The sequence below is a fragment of the Pinus tabuliformis genome, chromosome 2_1 (genome assembly GCF_031772625.1).
Source record: "Pinus tabuliformis cultivar Carrire ecotype Pingquan chromosome 2_1, CPIR1, whole genome shotgun sequence".
In the NCBI taxonomy this organism is placed as follows: Eukaryota; Viridiplantae; Streptophyta; class Pinopsida; order Pinales; family Pinaceae; genus Pinus; species Pinus tabuliformis.
The window spans coordinates 902,661,855-902,685,361 of NC_142299.1; positions in this window are offsets into that span (position 1 = coordinate 902,661,855).

Consider the following 23,507-nt stretch of genomic DNA (forward strand, 5'->3'; position numbering starts at 1 on the left):
TCCAAGACTCACTGATGATATGCAAAGGATTCTTCAGTTGTCAAAAGCTTATAGCATTGGGGATTGGTACTTCTACCAAAACCACACTGTCATTAGGATATATGGGTGTGATCTACCTCCTTTCAAACTACCCAAGTATGTGCCTATGAGGCTATTTTCCCTAGAGTACTTTAGGCAATTTGGCAGAGTTGATGTGCTTCACTTTTCAGGAAAAGGTAAAAAAGCACAGTTGAAGGTCAAAAGCCAACTTGGCCATTTTATCTATAATGAGAGGGAGCAAGGATGGAGGGAAGCAGAGAGAATGCTTGAGGCCCTTGGCCTGCAAACCAGTTTCCTATGGGTTCCCTATGACCCTAATCATTTCATAACTACGAGGAGGCTCAAATATAAGTTATCTGCCTATGATCACCATAATATCCCTCACATTGAAAAGTATGCAAACCAAGACAAATGGAGGAGAGGGACCTTAGAAGAGCCCTTGTCACAAGAAGAGCTGAACAACAGGGCACTAAGGAATCTAAAGAAGATGGCTGACCTTGAGCTTTGTTCACAGGTATTCACACTTCCAAGCACACAAACGGGAGCAGCTGAATCCTCCACAACTGCCAAGCAGCAAACTACCAAGGCTACTGAGAATATATCCAGCAGAGGCAAAGAAAAGCAAATGGAAACAGAGCAGACACATCAGGAGAAGGAGCAGTCACCTCCAGTGACCCAAGAGCAAACAGATAAAGGAGGGCAGTAGCAGGCAGAGCAACAACAGCAACAAGATCTGCAGCTAGAAGAAGGGCAACATGACAGTCAGCAGCCCTTACATCAGGAGAGAGTAATTAATACTCCAACTTCCACTGAGCAATAGGCTCAGAACATAGTCCCTCCTAGGCCAGAAGTCACCACCGATGCCTCGGTCCTCCAAACTCCTCAAAAGGAGGACTTAAGCAGGAAAAGGGATCGAGAAACTCCCCTGACTTCATCCATTAACCAGGTTGAAAAAAGAAAAAGATTAAATGATTTTTCAGAGGAGGACATAGCAATAAGACAGGCATTGGGCATGGGCCCACCCAGCAGAGAAGCTTCAGCAAGTTCCTTCCAGCAGGAATAGGACAGGGCTATGGGAGGGGAGGTCAGCTCCTCCAGCCAGCAAAAAGAAGGACAAGTGAGCATCAAACAACAATTTATAGACATCAAAAGGAGGAATGAGCCTATCAAAGTACAGTTGTACAATCATCTGCTAAACATGGCTCCTACTAATCAGCAAAGACTTATGTCTGCCTTTGATGTAGGTGAAGGCAAAATGATCATGAGTCATTTTATGCCTACAGCACTGCAGCCCCAATCTGCCTCAGATTACCTCAGGACCAACCTAGAGGTCATGGCCAAAGACATACACCCAATGGACAAAATTGAACTGCATAAACAGACTGGTGAAATGGTGTATGCCTCCTTAGCAGATGAAACATTGGAAAATTATAAGCTAAAGAGCATCCTCAATGCCACAGCCTCTAAACTGGAATTGGAGAAGGCATCATCCCAGGCGAAGGACAACAGAATAAGGTCCCTTGAAGACATAATCATTGAAATTGGGCATGATCCCAAAGATATTTCAGGGATACAGGAAATCTTGAAGCTAAGGGATGCTGACATGGCTGCCATGAGAAAGAAAATCAAGATCCCAGCTACCATTCACCCTCAGACAGATGAGGTAGCCCAACAAAGGCATGAGAAGGACACCACAGATTTATTAATATCCATTTATAAACAGCTGGTCCAAGCACAGGAGAAGTTGGGAGAATCAGAGGCTGCAAAGGCAGCATTACAGGCATCTCTGAAACAAAGAGAAGAAGGGCAGACTTCTCAGCCTCCACCTCAGATCATCAATCTGGAGGAAGCTGCTCCTATCACTGCCCCTCCTCCTCAACAAACCGAACAAACAGCAACATCTACTTCAGCAGCGCCAACAACTACAGAGCAGGCCCAAAGCCTAGATATGCAAAAGCTGAAGAATGAAATCCAAGTCCTGGAAGCTCAAATGTTGGAGCTCAATTCAGCCAAAGATTCTTTGGCTAAAATCAATGATAGATATGATAAATCCAAACAAACTGTGGCAGAGAAAGAAAGGGAGGTGAAAGCCCTAAAAAACAAAATAAAAGAGCTAGAGAATGATCTCAAGTTAGATAAAGTGGTGGCTGAATTGAAAGTAGTGCTATGGGCTAACATTGGTAAATCTATCAATGAGCAATGGCCATACATTGAAACTATCCATGAGAAACTAGAGCTCATCCCAAAGGCACAGAGGGAGATTCACAGATCAAGAGCTCAATTGGGCAGTATGCCTGAAGTGGCCACCAGAATGATCAATGTACTTAACCACAGAACAAGTTCCTAGTTAACTGCCATGGGAATTACAAACAGAACTGACACTATCCAAATGGTTAAAAGGGTTCTCACACTGAGAAACTTTGTGTAGACATTGGAAAGAAGAACCCAGGATATGCAGACTGAGGTGAACAAGTTTCTGGAAAAATTTCAAGTGTTGGAAAGCAGAGGACTCCCCGGCTTACTGAACAACGCAGGGAGATTATTCACACATGACCAATATGCTAAAAGGGTCAATACATTTGCCACCAGCCAGATCAATGATAAGCCCAGCACCTCAGAGGAAACAGGGCCAGCCACAGGACAATCTCTTTACAACAGAGTAGAGAATCTGTTTTTCATAATGAATGAGATCAATCACCTGTTTGGGGTAGCTCCCAATTTCTTCAAATACACAGAGGCAGAGGAGACAATGGATGCTATTCTCAGGCATCAACTCCCTACGCAAGAATGGTGGACAAATGCAATACAGAAGATTTTGTAAACAGGGAGTCACTTAACAATTTTGTTTCTTAAAGAGTATCAGTGGTCATGCAGAACACAGTTCAACAAGATCAGCATGCATTATAAATTAAAGCTGAGCCAACTCAGCAGATGGATCGGCCAACAGAGCAGAAATAGAAGACTACAGGTGGCAGGGCCGAGAAAATACAGCGCAGCGAGAAATAAAGACGCATTATTCAGCGTTAAAGCAAAACGGCTCAACCGACTCAATGACCTCCAAAGGTCAAATTACCCTCTGACAGACATAAAGAGCATTTATGTTGCATTCAGATTTGCAATAACTTCTTTTCCTACTTTCTGTACGCATTTATGAAGATATTTTCTCTCTCAGATGACTCAATACCTGAGATATTTTGTATAAGCATTGCTATAAAGTTCCCTTCGCATGAGCTTGCAAGGGTTGTTGTTGATTTCTCCTAAAGAAATTCTTATGCTGTAATCCTTTCTAGAGTCTAATAAAGAAAGTGATGGAATTTCTCGGATTTCTGAAGTGTTGAATGCGTTCTGGTGTCTGTTGATGACTGCTGGATTCCTGTGTATTTCACCATACAATAAGTCTCTGTAACTCTCTCTGTTAATTAGTTGTTTGTTAAATCCATATATGTTATCTGATTTTCAATACTAAGCAACAAGGAAAAAGAATAACTTTCAGGATTTATTCGCTGAGTACCCTGAGTTCGATCTGTGTTGTTTATGAATGTTTTCTTCAGCTGTAATCTAGATAAGTGTAATTCTTAATTGCTGCACTTTCAGAATACACCTTTCAGAGTAGCCTTTGTCACAGGAATTCAAGTTATGCTCCTGTGCAGTGTGCTCACTTTCACCTCACCAACTTAATAGAAAATTCTTAATTGCTTTCTATTGGTTGCCATACATCACCATTTAAGCTAATTTTGTTTGTCTAAGATACACAATAGGCCCTGCAGTTTGAACAACACCAATCCTGTATATCAAGTCATTTCACAGCTCCAGACTCCATTGCCCAATGGTATTTCACTATCTGAACACTACATCATAAGACCTGAAAGAAATCCTTCAACCAAACATAAACCAAAACCTGAGCATAATAGCTAGCCTAAAACTCTATCATAACAGAGACAAATCATAAAGAGAGAGCCCTCTCTGATCACAGTTTGGCTAGAAACTGTGATCCAAAGATTGGTTAGTGGTTACCCCGGCCGTATTCCCTTGGGAGTCATAGGGAACAACCTGGGTGTTAACAGCTGGGACCAGGTTTCCGCACCCTTGAGATGTCTGAGAGGTTTGACTGGTCCAACTGTGCGTCCCTGCATGCAAGTCACTTTGCACACTTCCATGTTCCTCACACCCTGATACACTGCCTTTGCACAGCCCTAAGTAGGGGTTGTGGAGCTTCCGTTCTGCTAGAGCAATGCTCTGCACTATTATCTGAGATCCTACTTATCTTCCCATACCCGTTAATTACCTTTGCGTACTTGGATGTCTTATGTTAGTTTTATTTATACAAAACATTCATATGAATTCGCGCAGCAAATAAACATTATACTTGCAAATTACACCCAATCATACATTAAAACAAGAAAAGATACACGAAAATATGGTAAACTTCTCTTTATTGATTCTTCCACCGGTTACAAACTTGACTTGCGCATGCGCACCCAGCTGCAGGGGTCCGCACACTCAACTGCAAGGGTCCACGCACTCAGTTGCAGACTACTAGGCCTCTATGCACTCAGCTGCAGAGCGTTCTCCTACTCTACGACCTAAAGACACACTTACACTTCAACTTAATTACTTAGACTTATCATTCTTTCCTTCTATTAGTTGTGCTATTCTCTTCTTCTACACTTAGAGCCTCGCTCTATTTATACAATCCCATGGTCCACAGACCATGGGTAGATCTATCAAGCTGACATTACATTACAAAACCTAGGGCGAACAACCCTATGACTCTATTATAACTTTGCACTCCACGCCCATAATTCGTTGAGATTTTACAGTAGCTTGGTCAAAACTTGGGCTTTAAGCCCCAAAACATGCCTTGGGGGGATTCCATGGCCAACAGGCCCCCAACACAAACATCATGACTCACCCTCGAGTCACTCTATCGGTGCGGTGATCTTCGTGCAGTGTCCCTCCAACTCTGGTCGAATAGCTGCAAGGTCATCAACGCACTGAGCCGTTGCCTGCTGGATTTGTTGGACGTGTTGTTCTGAGAGTGTGGTGTCGGAACTAATTTCTTGCATCTCTGCCTATGTCCCATGCATTTGTTTATAGTCTTGTGCCTTCTTCCGGATTCTTGGAGCACAAAGACTATGCTTCTGCGGGCTAGTCAGATAGTCAGGCCACCCATGTAGGGCTTTAATCGGCTACCATTCACTTTGCCTAGGAAAGGCTCTCCATTTAGTTTGATTAGTTGTACCACACCTCCGTTTGTGACCTCCTTAACAACGTACGGTCCCAGCCAATGCATTCTCAACTTTCTAGGGAATTTATGAAACATACTGTCGTACAACAACACTAAATCATTTACCTTGAAGGTGTGAAACTTAATATGGTGATCGTGCCAGGCCTTCTCATGCTGCTTTTTTACCTGTTGATGAAAGCCAGCCAGGAACTGTTCCTCCCCAATTTATTCCAATTGCACGAGCCTTTCTTCCAAGGCTTCACGTTCCATCATACCTGTGAGCGCTACTATGCATAGACTAGGTACAATATATTCCATTGGCATGACAACTTTCATGCCATAAACCAACCAGAAAGGTGTCTATCCCGTCAGTTTCTTGCACGTTGTCGTGTAAGCCCATAGTACTATAGGTACACGCAGGTCCCAATCGCTCCGTTGCGTGTTGCATACTTTGGTTACCGAAGTCTCCAATATTTTGTTGAATGCTTCTACTGTCCCATTGGCTTGTGGGTGATACAGTGTGCTTTTCTCATGATACACCTAGAACTCTTCTGTTAGCGTGCTTATGGTTTTGTTTAGGAAATGTGTATCACAATCACCCATCAAGATTTTTGGACATCCAAATCGAGTCAACACGTGTTCAAACAAAAACTTCACAACCGTGGGGGTTATGCAGTCTTTGACTGGCTATGCTTCTACCCAACGAGTCAGCTACTCTGTCGCGGTGATAATGTATCGCGCGCCCATTTTTACCTGAGGTTTCATAGGTCCTACAAAGTCGATTTCCCACTTTTCGAAGGGCTGAAGCGTCATTTTTGGATTCAAAGGCATCTCATTCCTTTGTGATGGTTTACCTGTCCTTTGACATATATCACAGGCCTTACTGTGTGCTTTTGAATCCTAATGAAGGGTTGGCTACCACAACCCTGTGCTATGCTCAGTCGCCCGTCTTGCATAGTTTCCTCCTATAGCACCCCCATGCGCTCCCGTGAGGATCTGACTATGTTCAAATTCAAGTCTGTACCTTCGCAGTATCTCATCATTACTCATTTTGTATAGGTACCCCGTGATGACAAAAAAATCAGCCACACGCACCACCAATTCCTTCTTCTGTTGGACGGAGTATTCCTTTGGCATAGTCCCCATTGTCAAAAAGTGGATTATATCTTCAAAGTGTCTATGTGCAACACACACAACAAAGAGTTGTGCATCAGGTAATCCTTCCTCCAAACTAGTAGGTTCCTCTCCCATCTCAATACACGACAAGTGATCCGATCCCGCATTCAAGTGTCCAGGGTTCACCACGACCTCAAAGTCATATTCTTGGAACAATAAGAGCCACCTACATATGCCCCTCCCCAACATAGGCTTGTTGACCAAGTATTTTAGCATGGAATGGTCTATATACATCTTGAAATGTCCCCCTAGCAAATAGTGCCGGTATTTTTAGAGCGCGTACACCATAGCCAACCCCTCGCATTCGGTTGTGGAATAGTTCTTTTCTGCTTTAGACAACCTGTGAATTTTGAACATAATAGGGTGATCCAAGCCCTCTCCACCCTCTTGCGTTAGCACTGCTCCTAGTGCTATACATGACGCATCAACATGAACATGAAACTCCACATCCCATTTTTGGAAGACCAGGATTGGGGCGGAGGCCAATTTCTCTTTTAGTGCATCTAGGCTCTTCATGAAATCATCATTCCAGCAGAATGTGACATCCTTTTTCAACAGTTTCTCCATTGGCATGGTGATCTGGGCATAAATTTTGATGAAATTCCTATAGTACCCTGTATGTCCAACGGTAGTGCGCAACTATTTAACACTTCACGGTGCTTCCAAATTTAGAATTACTACAATCTTCATGGGGTCTACCATTAGTCATTGTTTACAGACCACATGTCCCAACAGGTTCCCAAATGGAACGAGGAACGTACACTTTTTGAGGTTCAGCACAATTTGGTGTCGTTGGCAAGTATCCAACATCAAGAATAAAATTTCTACATGGTGCTTAACCAATCCAAATGTAGTCTAGTCATCCAAATAGACCTCCAGGAATTTGTGGATGCATTCTTTGAATGTTGCAACAACTATGCGTGCAAATATGGCCGACATGTTCTTTAACCAAAACGACATAACGGTGTATTGAAAGCAAACCCACTCAGTTGTGAAGGTGGTCTTGCTCATGTCTTCCAGTGTGATTTTGATCTGGTGGTACCTTGAGAACCCATCAGTAAAATAATATGCTTCTTGCCCGCCAACATTTTCTAATACTTCGTCTGTGAACGGAGTTGGTAATGGGTCATGCACACAGGCATCATTCAATTTCTTGAGGTCCACGCATATTCTTATCTTGCCCTTCTGCTTCTTCTCCTGTACTACCATAGGGCTTACCCAGTCGGATTCTTCCAATGGCTCACCGAATCGAGTTGCGAGCATTTTGTATAGTTCTCTACAGACCTTTTCCTTGTACTTTGGATTCAAGCGGTAAGGCCTCTGCTTAATCGGCTTCACACCAGGTTTTAGGGTGATCTTCATCATCCCTAAATCGCCAACAATCCCATTTAAGTTTGTGATCTTGGTCAGGAATAAGTCTTGGTACTCGCGGAGTAACTCATTGACCTTATCCACCATCGTGTCATCCCAGTAGTCACCGAGCATTACATACTTCGGTTCAGCCTCCATACCAATGTCTACCTGCTTTGTGTTTATCAGCGTGGTTATGTCAGAGTCTTCAATCAATGGCCGTTGAACCTCACGGTAGCCTTCAATTTCTGGAATGTTAAATTTTTGCGGATCTCTGTCATCTTCTTCAATATTTACGTTGTAACACTCCAGCGCACAGCTCAGCTGGGTCGCCCATTCAGGCTGAAGTACTTCCATTGGTTCCTGGGGTATTTTAAAGATGGTTTTTTTTACTGCTTGTAGTGCATCATCAACAGTATCCCACCAACGATCCTTAAACATGAAGGTTGACAGGAATCCTTTGTGCAAGATATCCCATTCATTCGTACCATGGCGGAGCTCCATCTCTACATACCAATTCATGGGTATAATATCTAGGGTATGACAGAACAGGTGCACCCACTCAGGTTGTGGCTCTTCCCCATAGACCTTTTTCCATTTTACGAGGTTTACATGTGGATCATCTCATTCGTCATACTTATCTTTTAACAGCATCCGAGGTTTCCCAAACTGCATGTGAATCATCCTTCTATAGTCACGCTAGTCCTCAAAACTTCTTTGGTGCGTACCCCACCACCTCGCAGGCGTAGCGCACAATACCCACTTCAAAGCTTTGAAACGGTGTTGTTTCGGCACTTCTCTTTCATTTTTTTCAGGAAATCATCCACCTCGCTTAACCCGTCATACATAGGCAGATCCCTTACCTCTGTTGCTATGCAATGCAATGATCTTGTCATCATGTTACAGTGAGTGTGGTTACCTTGTGTAACCAATTTTGCCATCATTCTATCTCCTCATCAGAATCCGATGTGCAGGATCTTTCGCGCTCCCATGAGATTCGACCATCCGCGGTTGGATTTACCTAGTCTTGCTCTCACACAGTTATCTTGTAGATGCAGTCCAGATCATCGTCGTTGTCATAGTCGCGCACTGGCTCCGTGTAGCACGATCCTTCTGCAGGGTTTAAAGGTACCACTATGCGCAAAGACTTTTTCTCAAAAATCATCTTGCACTTATTCAGATTTATCACTCCATTCATGTTAGTGGCCCAATCCATTCCCAATAGCACAAGGTAAGGATTTTTGTCATCAAAAATCTCTATCACTTCGAAATCTACTAATGTGCTTACTCCTTCGATATCTACTTTGATTCCCTGCAATCTCCCCGTAGGTAGGATCTTTTGCTAGTTCGCCATTCGCAGTTGGATAGGAGACCATTGTAGCACATGCCTGCCCTGCACTCCTATGTCTGCTTTGGCAGGACGTTCGCATATGATCCTAGAACGAGAATCACTTGGTCCATCTCATATTCCCCAATCTGTACGGTCAATCTCATCTCCCTTCCTGTTCGCGTCGTGTGTTTCCCGAGCTTCCAGACTACACATGGTTCTCTTGGCACAGTCCCAGCGCATCTAGTTATGAGTTCTTGTAGCCCCTTTATAGCCTTGCTATCATGCAACAACTTCATGCATGTCTCCAAGAACGTAGTGAGCATCGATGGGTCAATTTTCGGCTCCAGCCTGTCTTTACTTCCTGAAGTGGAGGCATCAGTGAATCTTCTTTTAGCTTCCATGAAGGTCTCCTTAGTGCGCTCCAAATCAAATTTTGGTTCCTTCGTTGGAGCCTTGCGAACCCAAGAACTTTCTTCAGGTTGCTTTCCTTTGTCATCTCTTGTCATAATTCCACTTCAGAGCACGATATTTACATTAGGGTCTTCCTCGCGTGGCTCAGACCTCATCATTTGTAGGTTCTGAGTCAAGGGAGGTTGGAGTGCTCCTTTATCATGCAATCTCGCTATCAGTGTGGGACAATCCTGCTTCTCATGATCAAACTATGTACAATACAAGCATGATGGTCGTGTTGGATTTGTACAATTGCGGGCATAATTCCCTGGCCCTTCACAATTCTAACATATCAGCTGTCTGTGGCCTCTTCCTGGTCCCCCTCAACCTCATCCATGCCCCTGAAATCTGGTGCTCGCCATTCCTATGTTTTGATCGAGGGTCTGTGTTTTGTCCTAGACTCTGTAGGTATGAGTTCGATCCATCATTAGCTCATAACTTCTACAGGTGCACTCATCATGTCTTATTGACCTACAAAAATTACAGAACAACTGTTGTGAATTATGCGTACACTTCTATAATAGATGGCAGTTATCTATAGTATGCTTCCCTCCTATCTAACAAAATGCACACCATAGTGCAGGCACCATGCTCGGTCCTGCTTGTGCCTCTGGTCTTACTAGCATTGGCCCTCCTCCCACAAGGTAATTCACGAACACTGGGCTGTGGTCCTTGTCGTGCCCCTGCCCCTTGTATTTTATGCACCATACCTCATCGCGAATCTCTGGGCGGGTTTTCCTTTCTAGTTTCAAACTTAGCATCTCAAGGCACAAGTTTTTCAACTGCGCGTGAATCTGTTGAACTCCTAGGTTTGGATCTTGTATCGGGGTCTGCAATCTCATCACAACCTCATAGGCCTCAGTCTAAGTGGTTAGCCTTTGTTGTGAAAGCATGTTCCGTAGATGCGACGTTAGCAATGCTACAAACCATTCACGGTGGTGCCCATATGTTAACGTCATGTTAGCTTCGCGAATTGTGTACTTCAGCCTTTGATCCAGTTCCCAAGGGGTCTTTCCTGGTAGCATTGAGATTTCCTTGAACCCAATGATTGACTGTGCCTATGACTTTGGCCTACTAAATTCTTTGTTTATCACAGCTTGGATATCCATGATCCCCGCATTCGGATTATCATTAGAATGCTTAATGTACCAGGTCAGCGCGCGATCCTGGAGAGAGCTGACCAATGTTGCCTTCTTTATATTGTCAGTCATGACTCCCTGTGCTTCCCATACAGATGTTATCATGAACCAAAACTGGTCCAGATCTTCATTCCCTACTCCCTTGAACACTAGTAGCTTTATCACGCTTGCCATACTACTTCACGGTGGTGGCAGAGGTGGTATGGGTGAAGACATGGGTGAAGACGGTAAAACTAGTGGTGGTGTGGGTGGGGGTGGTATGTGCGGAATTCTCTGCTTTATTAGATTGATCGCACTTCTTGGTGAGGCCTTCGCGAACTCTTCTTCACCCCCTCACTGAGGTGAAATCAAGGGGCTAGTTTCTAGTTCTGTGCTACCTTCGTTTCTGTATATTCTCCCGCTTCGCATAGCCCTGAACATCAATTTATTCGCATAACCCATTTTTCACACAGTAGCATTTTAATCCAAGTGTTCAAAGATTTAATTTACTTACCTCGCGGTCCTTTGAGGAAGTGTCATTCTGCCTCACTATAACTGATTGAAGTATCTACCACGAATTCAGTGATGAATCCTCCTATGATTCGATCAAGCCAGTGATCGACAGCGCGCACAATCTTAACTTCTGATACCTCCAGTCTACACGCCAATTTTGGAGTCCACACCATAGGTCTATCGAGTTTACACCTTCCTTGGCTATCTGCTAGCTTTGCAATCCACTCGTATAACTCAGTGGGGAAGGATGCGAAGAAAATTTCGTGTATCTCATATATAAGTAGCAGTCTAACCACTCTTCCTTTCATAGTCGCGGATTCCTATTTTCCTGCGCCGTGAGATCGTGAATCTTCCTGTCCAATCAATCTTCAATTCCTTTCTTTGTCGGATTCTAGTGATACGACATCAGACATCTCTATGCAGTTCCTAGTCTCGACAATAGAACCATTTGTTGGCTTGTTAGGGCTTGACCTAGGTTCGGAGTTAAGTAGCCAAACAAATCCTTGTACTACTGGCCCTTTCGGAAATAGTCTGCAGTGTGCGGACTGAGGTCTCACCCAAAGTAGTATGGGAGGGTGTTGGAACTAGGTTTCTACACCCTTGAGATGTCTAAGAGGTTTGACTAGTCCAGTTGTGCATCCCACGCGCAGATCACCTCGCGCACTTCCTTGTTCCTCATGCCTTGATACACTACCTTCGCGCAACCCTAACTAGGGGTTGTGGAGCTTCCGTGCTGCTAGAGCAACGCTCTGCGCTATTACCTGAGATCCTACTTATCTTCCTATACCAGTTAATTACCTTCACGTACTTGGATATCTTACGTTAGTTTTATTTATAAAAAACATTCATATGAGTTCGCGTAGCAAATAAATAGTATACTTGCAAATTATACCCATTCATACATTAAAACATGACAAGATACATAGAAATATGGTAAACTTCTCTTTATTGATTCTTCCACCAGTTACAGACTTGACTTGTAGTGCGCACTCAGCTGCAGTGGTCTACACACTCAGCTGCGGACTAGTAGGCCTCTGCGCACTCAGTTATAGAGCCTTCTCCTACCCTAAGATCCAAAGACACACTTTACACTTCGACTCAATTACTTAGACTTATCATTCTTTCCTTCTATTAGTTGTGCTATTCTCTTCTTCTACATGTAGAGCCTCGCTCTATTTATACAATCCCATGGTCCGCAAACCATGGGTAGATCTATCAAGCCGACATTACGTTACAAAACTGAGGGCGGACAACCCTATGACTCTATTATAGCATCGCACTCCACGCCCATAATTCGTGGAACTTTTACAAAAGACTTCGTCAAAACTTGGGCTTGGGGAGATTCCATGCCCAACAGACATGCCCTTCCTCTTTTCACTTTTGGTTTTCAATTTTTGATTTCAACATGTCTTTGATTGGGCTTTTCTTCCCTAACTGTGATGATTCTGGAGTGTTTTGCATTCTTACTTGGGAGTCTTTTCCTTTGGTTTCTTATTCGATTTTTGGTTTTCCTTCTTGGTTTTTTTTGGGTCATTAATTCATAAAAATTGGGATAATTTGCATTCAAGAATATTTAGAGGTGCATTATAATAGGCATTGGTGTGTGAGAAGGCTCTTACCCTCTTGTAGTTAGCATTAGTCGAATTAAAAATCGAAAAATCGCATATAGTTGCATTAGGGTGAATAACTAAGAGTCATTCACACCATCGAAATGTCACGTCACACCTCACTTGTGTAAACAACAACCACTAAAATCAACATGATAATAAAATTAACTAGATTCGTCTTTTATTTTCACTAGTAGTACACCAAAACTAGCTTAGGGTAGGGTCTTGGAGATAGGAGTGTGAGTTAACTACTCCAAGACTACAAAATTAACTTAGCATCTTGCGGTATGTAGTTAAATCCATTTGCAGTGGTTCGGTTTGGGAAGCCCTTCTAACAAGAGGGTTAAGAACAAGGTCACACTTGGGCTAGGTGAACTGACACAACCCTTTTTGCTTAGTTTCAGGTGGTGCGATATAGCGGAATCTCCACGCATACAAACAGTGTCATTGTCACTTGGGGACCACTTGAGAGGCAACTCTTAAGGCAGTTTCGGTCTTAGCTCCTTTTGAGGTTAAGTTTCTTGCCCTTGCATGTGGATTTGTCCTGCGACTGTCCCCCTAGGTCGTGTTATTGTACGTGGTGACCATAGTGGCCTATCTTCTTAGGGCTCATACACAGGTGTAGGGTTGGGTTTGTCTTCTCTGTACTTGGGACAGATATTAGTCATACTCTCTCAATCCTCTTGGAGGGTGCCCCACAGCTAATAAGGGCACTTGCACCGAGTTCGCAGATAAAAGGGCTGGGAAGTAGGTCGCTAGTATAATTGTTCCACCACCAACTTCTTTATATTTTGGTTTGTGTGTGCTATCTTCTAGGATGTTTCTAGTGTGTTTTATTTGGTTTGAGTCAGTAGTTTTTACCTTAGGGTGTTTATACTAACATAATTGTACTCAAATCATGAGCTACCACCCTGGCTAAATTTGTTCATCGAAGGTCACATCGTATTCATGGTTTTCCCCTGAACGAAGTCGACTTGTTACCCCTGCACGGAGAGACTCATTAATGATCAAGACATATACCACCAAATTTTCATTAATTCTATACCTGGTCCTTCGAGTACTGATTTGGTTTCTATCGATATTTTGGCATATGACTCTAAGGCTCTTGCAAAACCACCTTCGACTGATCCCTTGGGACCTGAGTTATTGCAATTGAACCCTGACGATTCCACACCTACTTGCATTCACATGCCTTTTTCTGTACTTTACCCTATGGCAGAGTCTTAGACACCCTTATCTTCTTCATCAGCAGTATCAGTTTTCATGACATCATTTCCACTTCTTAGTGTGGCTATACCCACTCCTCCGTCCACACCTCTTACTTCTTCTTGGGGAATTCCACCAATTTTTTCTATGACTCCTGCAAATTTCTCGAACATTTCCATGCCTACACCATCTCCTATGCCAACCATGGTACCTCAACCTAGTCAACCAGTAGGATCAACTATCTTTACACCGCATTTTTCCCAACCAACTATTCTTGTCCCTCAGTTAGGCATGGTTACTTCTAGTAATATGTGGGGAGGATCAACAATTGTTCCTGGTCAGCTGGGGGAAATATTGTTTATTGTATGTCATGACCTTGGTACAGTTCGCTTTTTGGAGGGGCACCACCTACCAATACTTTTACTGGGGGGCTAGTTTACCTGGGAACAACCTTGTTGAAAATACTGTTTCTCACATAGGTTATCCTCCTTATGTTGTTGCTACTGTGTAGAGTGGCCATTCTTCTATCTCTGGTTATAACCCCGTCAACAACCATGCTTTTTGGGATCCTTTTCTCTCTAGTTGTACTTACGCTGGGGGGAAACCTCCATTTACTAGTCATGCTAGACCACAACAATCCTATGCTGGGGAAAACCCTTTTCTTCACCAACAGGTACATCATTCCACTCCTTATATGGGGGGACCACATGGTTGTTCAGGGGCCTTTCCTACATATGATCTATTTATTCAGCTCCAAAATCCTTTCCTATCTTCTCTCAATTTACCGGATTTGGAAAAACTAACGAATGACCCCATATGTCATGATCCTTGGTGGCCACCTATGCCCACAAAATTACCATCTGATATTCCCAACTTTTAAGGAAATCCTAGAGATAATCTATCCATGGACATTACCACTTATCATTTGTGGTGTTCATCTAATTATTTAGTGGATGATTATGTTAAACTTCGCTTATTCCAACGTACATTGACTGGGGATGCCGCAAAGTAGTACATTGAGTTAGATACCACATCCTACGGTGACTTTGCCTCCCTTTCTTAAAATTTCCTAACACACTTCCAGTTGCCGACTTGGTATGATATCAATTCTAACCTATTTTCCAATTTTGAGAAAGACGATGCCATGTTAATTTCTAATCATATTCATGAGTGGTGTCGTCGCAAGAGGCTGGTGAGAACCAAGTTACCTGATGAGATCTTACGTAAATGGTTCATTCTATCTCTCCAACCTCAGATTGCCAAGGATGTGTCTATGTTTTGATCCATTACTAAGGAACAAGATATTTTAGTTGCCCAACAATTGGAGCTTATCTATTCACAGTCAGGTACACTTTATGAAGTGATGCTTAATGCCCCTAAGATTTTCGTTGACCCTCCAACACATGTTCCTGGACCACATGTAGATGGTGTGATTGGGTCTGTTTCCGATTCCATGAGCCAACTTACTGCCCAACTTGGGCAATTTGTTGTTACATCTCAAGCCCCATCAAGTGTGTTTGGCACTGCTAAAGCACCCCCTCCTGAAAAATCCACCGATGTTCTCACGATGAAGTCCACACAACCAAAGAACAACCATTGCAACTAAATCTACAAGGATCTATTGCTCCATGATCTCATTCCCGATTGAGATCACCAGACAACAAAATATAATGGCTAAGGCAATCTAATACTAGCCCCCAATCCAAATGGTCATGCATGCAACAAGCAGTCAGATCTATGCTATAAAGATAAGAGATCACACTTGTAATCCTCGCATATTGGGGAAGGGTTTTGAGTTCGATGTAGATCTTGTGCTCCACTCGAGTGATCCAAAATTTTTGCACCAAATCTATATCCCTACACACAAACACAACTAAACAATGAAAACAATTGATATTCCTCGGAAGATCGTGAGATCAAAAGCAATAGATATGATCATATAACATACTGCGCACAAATTCATGTAAGGAAGGGAACATATATTTTTATTAAACATACAAATGAAAGTACATAAAACGCATACCTTCAACTACAAAGAAGATCATCTCCTCCAACTTGCAGTATGGCCTCCTCTCCCAAGGAAACAAAGCTCTTGCGCTATATTTTGGATCCCCCCCCCCCACCCCCCCACTTTCCCTTTCCTCTTGGTGAGATTATATAGTTTCATTCTATCTTCTAGGAGAATGTATCTAGACACCTAGGGGCTTGATAAGTTAGGAAACTTATACAATAATGGACCCCTGGCCAACTCATACACAAGTGGGTCAAGTTGATCTCATTGGGAATGGAAAAATCTAGAAACCTTTTTCACAATTATGAGATTTTTCTCAATTATCTCAATTATGAAATAATTATTATCTCATAATTATAATATTTTGGAAAAATAATTATGAGAAATTGCTCAATTATGTAATTTCACCCTTTTAACATGGGATAAATCTCACATAAGTAAAAGAAAAGGTGAAAAGGGATGCATTTAAGCCAAACAACTGAGGTAAGTTGATATTGGGTTTCTCTCACTATAATGGAATGGCAAATAGGGTTGTAACAAGTTTAGTAGCACAGATCCTGATTCATACCCCAAATACAACACTGGGATTCAGTTTCAAAATAATGCATATTCCAAACAGAAGTCCCCACCAATATATCTAAGCATACCAGATTCAAAAGTATGAAATAAAAAAAATAAAAATTCTATATCTATAGAATATCCATATTGATATTCTATAGCTTCCCAGCTTGTGAACAGAGCCTAAAACTCAACACTAGATAGAAACCAAAGTTGACCATAGCATCTGATAAAATTTCATAGGAACTGACCTATTTGAGACATGTAAAATTCCAAACTGACCACTTAATCTACATGCTCCAAACATTTCCCTATGCCTTCATTACCACCATTTATCACAACCTCAAGCAAGACATGTTTAGTAGGAAACTCCAACAAGAACCTACAATAGTCTTCTTTGTTGCCATCTACCAAACATGCACATGAAGTATTACACAAAAAATTAGATCTGAAATAATACACCAACTCATGTTTCAAGGTTTTCTGCCCTCTTCAATTATGTTGAAATTTCTGCGATGAAGCACTGATTGAAAACACTATTATCCCAAACAAAGAACAACCCCAAAGACATCTTCTAGCTAAATATTTATTCATAAATTGGTCAAGCGCTGATAATATTAAGGAGAGGAAATTTATGCAATTTTATTGCCATAAAAAAAACCCTTTATTTTGTGCTAAATCACCAGATTGAAAAGATATGATTGTTCATTAATAACAAAAAATGGTTCACCTACCTCCACCATGTTTAGCTCTCTAAGATCATCAAATATGGACCCTATAATGCTTTCTTTGTGCTTCATGAGATGGTCTTTGACGCTGATTGGAATTGGAGTAATTGAGTATGCTATATAGATATATCTCTATTAAACTCTCAATATCCATGTTAGAGATAGTATCTCCACAAATAAACCAGAAATACAAATGCCATCTATACCTTCCAATAAAAAAAGTGTCAAAATTATCATCCTCTTGGCCGTCATGATCTTCATTACATGAGGGAATGATAACACCTAAAAGGTTTTCATCTTCACAGTTGTTCTACAAAATATGCCCTCTCCAAACCATCAAATGGATCATTACTAAATTCAGAAACTTGGAAGGGAATATGACTTACCAAACCCTTTCCTTCATGCAAGTGTATCTCATCATCAAAATGTGCTTCATTTGAGACATTATGGCATGCATACTATTTAATAAAAACATGAGTTGCTACAACAAGGTCTTTGCCATACTTTTCTTCCTTTGGATCTGAAATCTCATGCAGAGATGGTTCAAGTGATGAGAAGAATGTTGGTCATACTCATGCAATTCATTTCCAAGCTTCCAATCATATAGAACACCATATGTTTATTTGATATATTTAGCCAAGGACATACATGCATAATATTTCTTATTGGTTCAACCAAGAGACACAATGAAGGGTTATTCTCAAATGAAAGAATACATATTCCAAACAGAAGTCCCTACTAATATATCCAGGCATACCAGATTCAAAAGTATGAAATGAAAAGTAATAAAATCCATAGGTATAGAATATCCCTACTGATATTCTATAGCTTTCCAACTTTTGAACAATGCCTAAAACTCAACACTAGATAGAAGCCAAAGTTGACCACAACATCTGATAAAATTTCATAAGAACCAACTTGATTGACACATGTAAAATTCTAAACTGACCACTTAATCTACATGCTCCAAAAATTTCCCTATTTCTTCACTACCATAATTTATCACACCCTCGAGAAAGACACATTTAGTAGGTGACTCCAACAAAAGTATACAATAGCCTTATTTTTTTCCATCTACCAAGCATGCATATGAAGTATTAGACAAAAAATCAGATCTGAAATAATAGACCAACTCATGTTTCAGGGTTTGCTTCCCTCTTCTAATATGTTTAAATTTCTGCAATGAATCATTGATTGAAAACAATATTGTCCCAAACAAATTGTAGCCCCAAAGACATCTTATAGCTGAATTTTTATTCATAAATTGGTTAAGAATTGATGATATTAAGGGAAGGAATATTTATGTAATTTTATTGCCATAGAAAAGCCCTTTATCTTTCACTAAATCACCCTGATGAATTTAAGATATGGTTGTTCATTAATAATGAAAAATGGTTCACCTTCCTACATCATGTTTGTCTCTCTAGGATTAGAAAATATAGACATTGTGATGCTTTCTATGTGCTTCATGAGATGGTATTTGATGCTGATTGGAATTGGAGTAATTGAGTATGCCAATTACATATTTCTCTATTAAAATCTCAATATCCAAGTCAGAGATAGGACCCCCACAGACAAACCAGCAATCTAAATGCCATATATGCCTTCCAATAAAAAAGTGTGTTAAAATCCTCATCCTCTTAGCTGGCATTCTCTTCATCACAAGAGGGAATGATAACACCTAAAATGTTTTCATATTCAGGGTTCTTCTACAAAATATGCCCTCTCCAAATCATCAAAATAATCATTACTAAATTCAGAAACTTAGAAGGGAATATGACTTACCAAACCCTTACCTTCATGCAAGTGTACCTCATCATCGCAATGTGCTTCATTTGAGACATGATTGCATGCATACTATTTAATAAAAACATGAGGTGCTAAAACAAGGTCTTCGCCACACTTTTCTTCCTTTGGATCTGAAATCTCATGCAGAGATGGTTCAAGTGATGAGAAAAAATGTTAGTCATCCTCATACAATTCATTTCCAAGCTTCCAATCATCTAGAACACCATATGTTTCTTTGATATATTTAGCCAAGGATATACATGCATCATATTTCTTATTGATTCAACCAAGAGACACTACGAAGGGTTATTCTCAAATTCAAGAATGCATATTCCAAATAGTAGTCCCTATTAATATATCCAGGCATACCAGATTCAAAAGTATGAAATGAAAAGGAATAAAATCCATAGCTATAGAATATCCCTACTGATATTACATAGCTTTCCAGCTTGTGAACAGATCCTAAAATGCAACACTAGATAGAAGCCAAAGTTGACAACAACATCTGATAAAATTTCATAGGAACTAAGTTGATTGACACATGTAAAATTCCAAACTGACCACTTAATCTACATCCTCCAAACATTTCTCTATGTCTTTTCTACCATCATTTATCACACCCTCAAGCAAGACACGTTTATTAGGTGACTCCAACAAAGATCTACAATAGCCTTATTTGTCCCCATCTACCAAACATGCATATGAAGTATTAAAAAAAGAATCATATTTGAAATAATAGACCAACTCATGATTTAGGGCTTGCTTCCCTCTCCTAATATTTTGAAATTTATGCAATGAATCATTGATTGGAAATACTATTGTCCCAAACAAATTGTAGCCCCAAAGACATCTTATAGTTGAATTTTTATGCATAAATTGGTCAACAGTTGATGATATTAAGGGAAGGAAAATTTATGCAATTTTATTGCCATAGAAAAGCCCTTTATCTTGCGCTAAATCACCTTGATGAATTTAAGATATGGTTGTTCATTAATAATGAAAAATGGTTCACCTGCCTCAACCATGTTTGTCTCTCTAATATCAAGAAATGTAGACCCTACGATGATTTCTCTGTGCTTCATGAGATGGTCTTTGACACTAATTGGAATTGGAGTAATTGAGTATGCCAATTACATATTTCTCTATTAAAGTCTCAATATCCATGTCATAGATAGGACCCCCACAAAAAAACCAGCAATACAAATGCCATATATGCCTTCCAATAAAAAATGTGTTAAAATCCTCATCCTCCTAGATGGCATGCTCTTCATCACAAGAGGGAATGATAACACCTAAAAGTTTTTCATATTCAAGGTTCTTCTACAAAATATAACCTCTCCAAATCATCAAAAGAAACATTACTAAATTTAGAAACTTGGAAGGGAATATGACTTACCAAACCCTTTCCTTCATGCAAGTGTACCTCATCATCACAATGTTCTTCATTTGAGACATGATGGCATGCATACTATTTAATAGAAACATAAGGTTTTACAACAAGGTCTTCGTCACACTTTTCTTCCTTGTATCTGAAATCTCATGCATATATGGTTCAAGTAATGAGAGAGAATGTTGGTCATCCTCATACAATTCATTTCCAATCTTCTAATCATCTAGAACACCATACTTTTCCTTGATATATTTAGCGAAGGACATACATGCATCATATTTCTTATTGATTCAACCAAGAGACATGATGAAGGGTTATTCTCAAATGCAAGCATCAAACAACCAATATTCTCTTTCAATCTAAAACAAATCTCAACCAAAACATGTTGATCATGTGATCCTAGAACATGCTCTTCTTCAACATAACCAAAAAACTAAAATTTCTAATATACTTTGATTAAACCTGAAATAAAGATATGCCCTTGCAATCACTAAACTCTTCCCATGCATAACCTTTCAAGGTAAGGGAAAACATTTTCATGATGGCATACTCATGGATAACATTGCCATCTATTATAATCTCAATGATATATGTAACATGTTATGTGGTTAGATGAGGCTATCCATGAAACTTTGGAGCATGCTTAAATAAATTTTTGATAAGAGAGATAATTTGGATATCCAAAAATGCATGAGAAATCCAAAAGGACAAACATTTTGGCATCCCACTTTCCTTGGGATGGTTCTATACTTTTTACTTCAAATCTTCAAACTAATATGAAACTTCAAAAATGAATAATATTCATACCTTATTTCAATACCAATGTAGTCACCAAGTGAGTCTTCAATGCCTCAAGGGACATTGGATGTCCTCACCTCTTCTAACAATAAATAACTTCAATTACCTTCAAGTAACAAGGCTTCATTCTATCAAGAAACCACTAGATGAGTGAAATATTTTCAAAGAGATGCCCTCTTGAAATCATGGTAGAAAAAATACCGAATAACAAGATCTACACATTGTCCCTAACCATGACAATAAAATGCTACCTCTAAAGGCTTCACTCAAAGTGGTAAAGCCCTAAAATACAAGTGCAACCACAAGGGAACATAGGAAGGTTTCCCACTTTCATCACATCAAACCTTCCTCCCACTTTATGTTGGCTCTCTTCTAGCACAAGGGGGAATCCATTAGAAATGGATTAAGATTTCCTTCTAACTAAATGGGATGTTGGATCCACAGAATGCCTATCCAATGAGTGATGGAGTCAAGATCTACTAGCAAAGAGGGTTTGAATAATATGGAGAAGATGTGGTCAAGCCATACACTAATGTGCCATGAATAGTTCAAAACAACTTTTCAAGTTACACTAGAGTAACTAATGAAGGCCTTCTACAAGATGCACTACCACAACCATGAAATTGTTGCCAAGGAATAGTCTTCAACCATAAATATTGGAAGAACCACCATAACATAGAACCATAAGTAAAGAGGATGTAGTAGAATAGTTTCTATTAGAATGAAAAACATCAACAAAGATCACATCTTCAAATACAGTCCCATAACATCTACAACAACCAATCTAAAATTACAATATAAGTTTCCCAAGATTCAAGGTTACAAGGACTGGTGACGGTTTACAACATCTACTCTAATCTCTTCTCATATGAAAAGCTACCTTCCAAAAGAGATTATTACTACAACAAAAGCAGTGACAATCCTTGCATAAACCCTCATCATCTACAAAAAAGAGAAGAGAAGGATGAATACCTTAGATATGGTTTCCCATTGACTTCTACATCCTAATAAAAGTTAAACTAGGCTTGGAAGAGATATCCTCACAAATCCAACCAATCTCAACAAATGAGAGGGCTTCTCTTTATATAAAGTTTAGCTATACTAGGTAGGGATGAAAGCCTAGTGTAGAGGTGGGGCTTCTCACCCCATTGTTAGGAGGTGCGGAAAACAACCAAACTAACTGAATTAGGTCGTTGATTGAATGAGAACTACTTGCTTGGTTCGTTTAGTAGTACTAATGATTAGCAACATGGTTCATTTAGCAACCCCAATGAATAGCACAAGAGGGATAATCACCCAAGAGTAGGATAACTAAGGTAAAGGGAAAACCCTATCAACTAAAAACCAATAGGAGTACTAGATAGGGATAATCACCCAATGACATAAACATATTGGAATCTCCCCTAAGCTAGGTGCTCCTCAAAGTGATATAATATTCATAAATCATGAATGAGTAGGTCTTTGATGCCATGTGTAAATCTCTCATGCAAGGTGCTTCCTTGAATAATACTTCTTTAACCAACTATTATGGTTTTTTATGCTAGTTTTCTTCATTCTCCTTGGGGGGGTCTTCAATATAGGTACTATATAACTACTCCAAATTAAATAATGATAAATTCCTAATTAATGGAAACAATCCTCAAAGTAGGATGTTACTTAGGGCTAGGAGACTGTCCTAGTTGACTGTCCTAGTTTCCATGCGTATCTTTCTCCTTTGCAACACCCTTAAAGAGGCTCACCTTTGAAATCATGATCAATAAAATATGCCAATAAGACCATGTTAGGGGAGTTCTCAACAATATGGATAACTAATCCTCCTTAACATGATGAAATTATGCCAAGTGTAGCAAGATAAGATAGGATGCTCCTCATATCAAGTCAACAACCTGCTCAAAAAGTGGATCACATAGGTGAATGTGCAATATAGGTTCACTAGTTGTATTAACAATCATGTAAAGGATGTGATGACCTCAACATATGTGCTAAGAGTGTGGATCCATGGACCATGTTACTACCCAGATTAGTAACCTCAGCAAGGGTCAGTCAAGGCCCTAAGTAGTAAGAACACAAGAGATGCATGCTTTGTCACCTCAGTGAAATCCCCCTCACTTTCAACCAACTATTACAATGCAATTGAGGGTATACCAATCTACACACACTCACACAAACAAAGCCTAATAGATTAGTGTCTAAAAACACTGAGCATGATGAATATTAG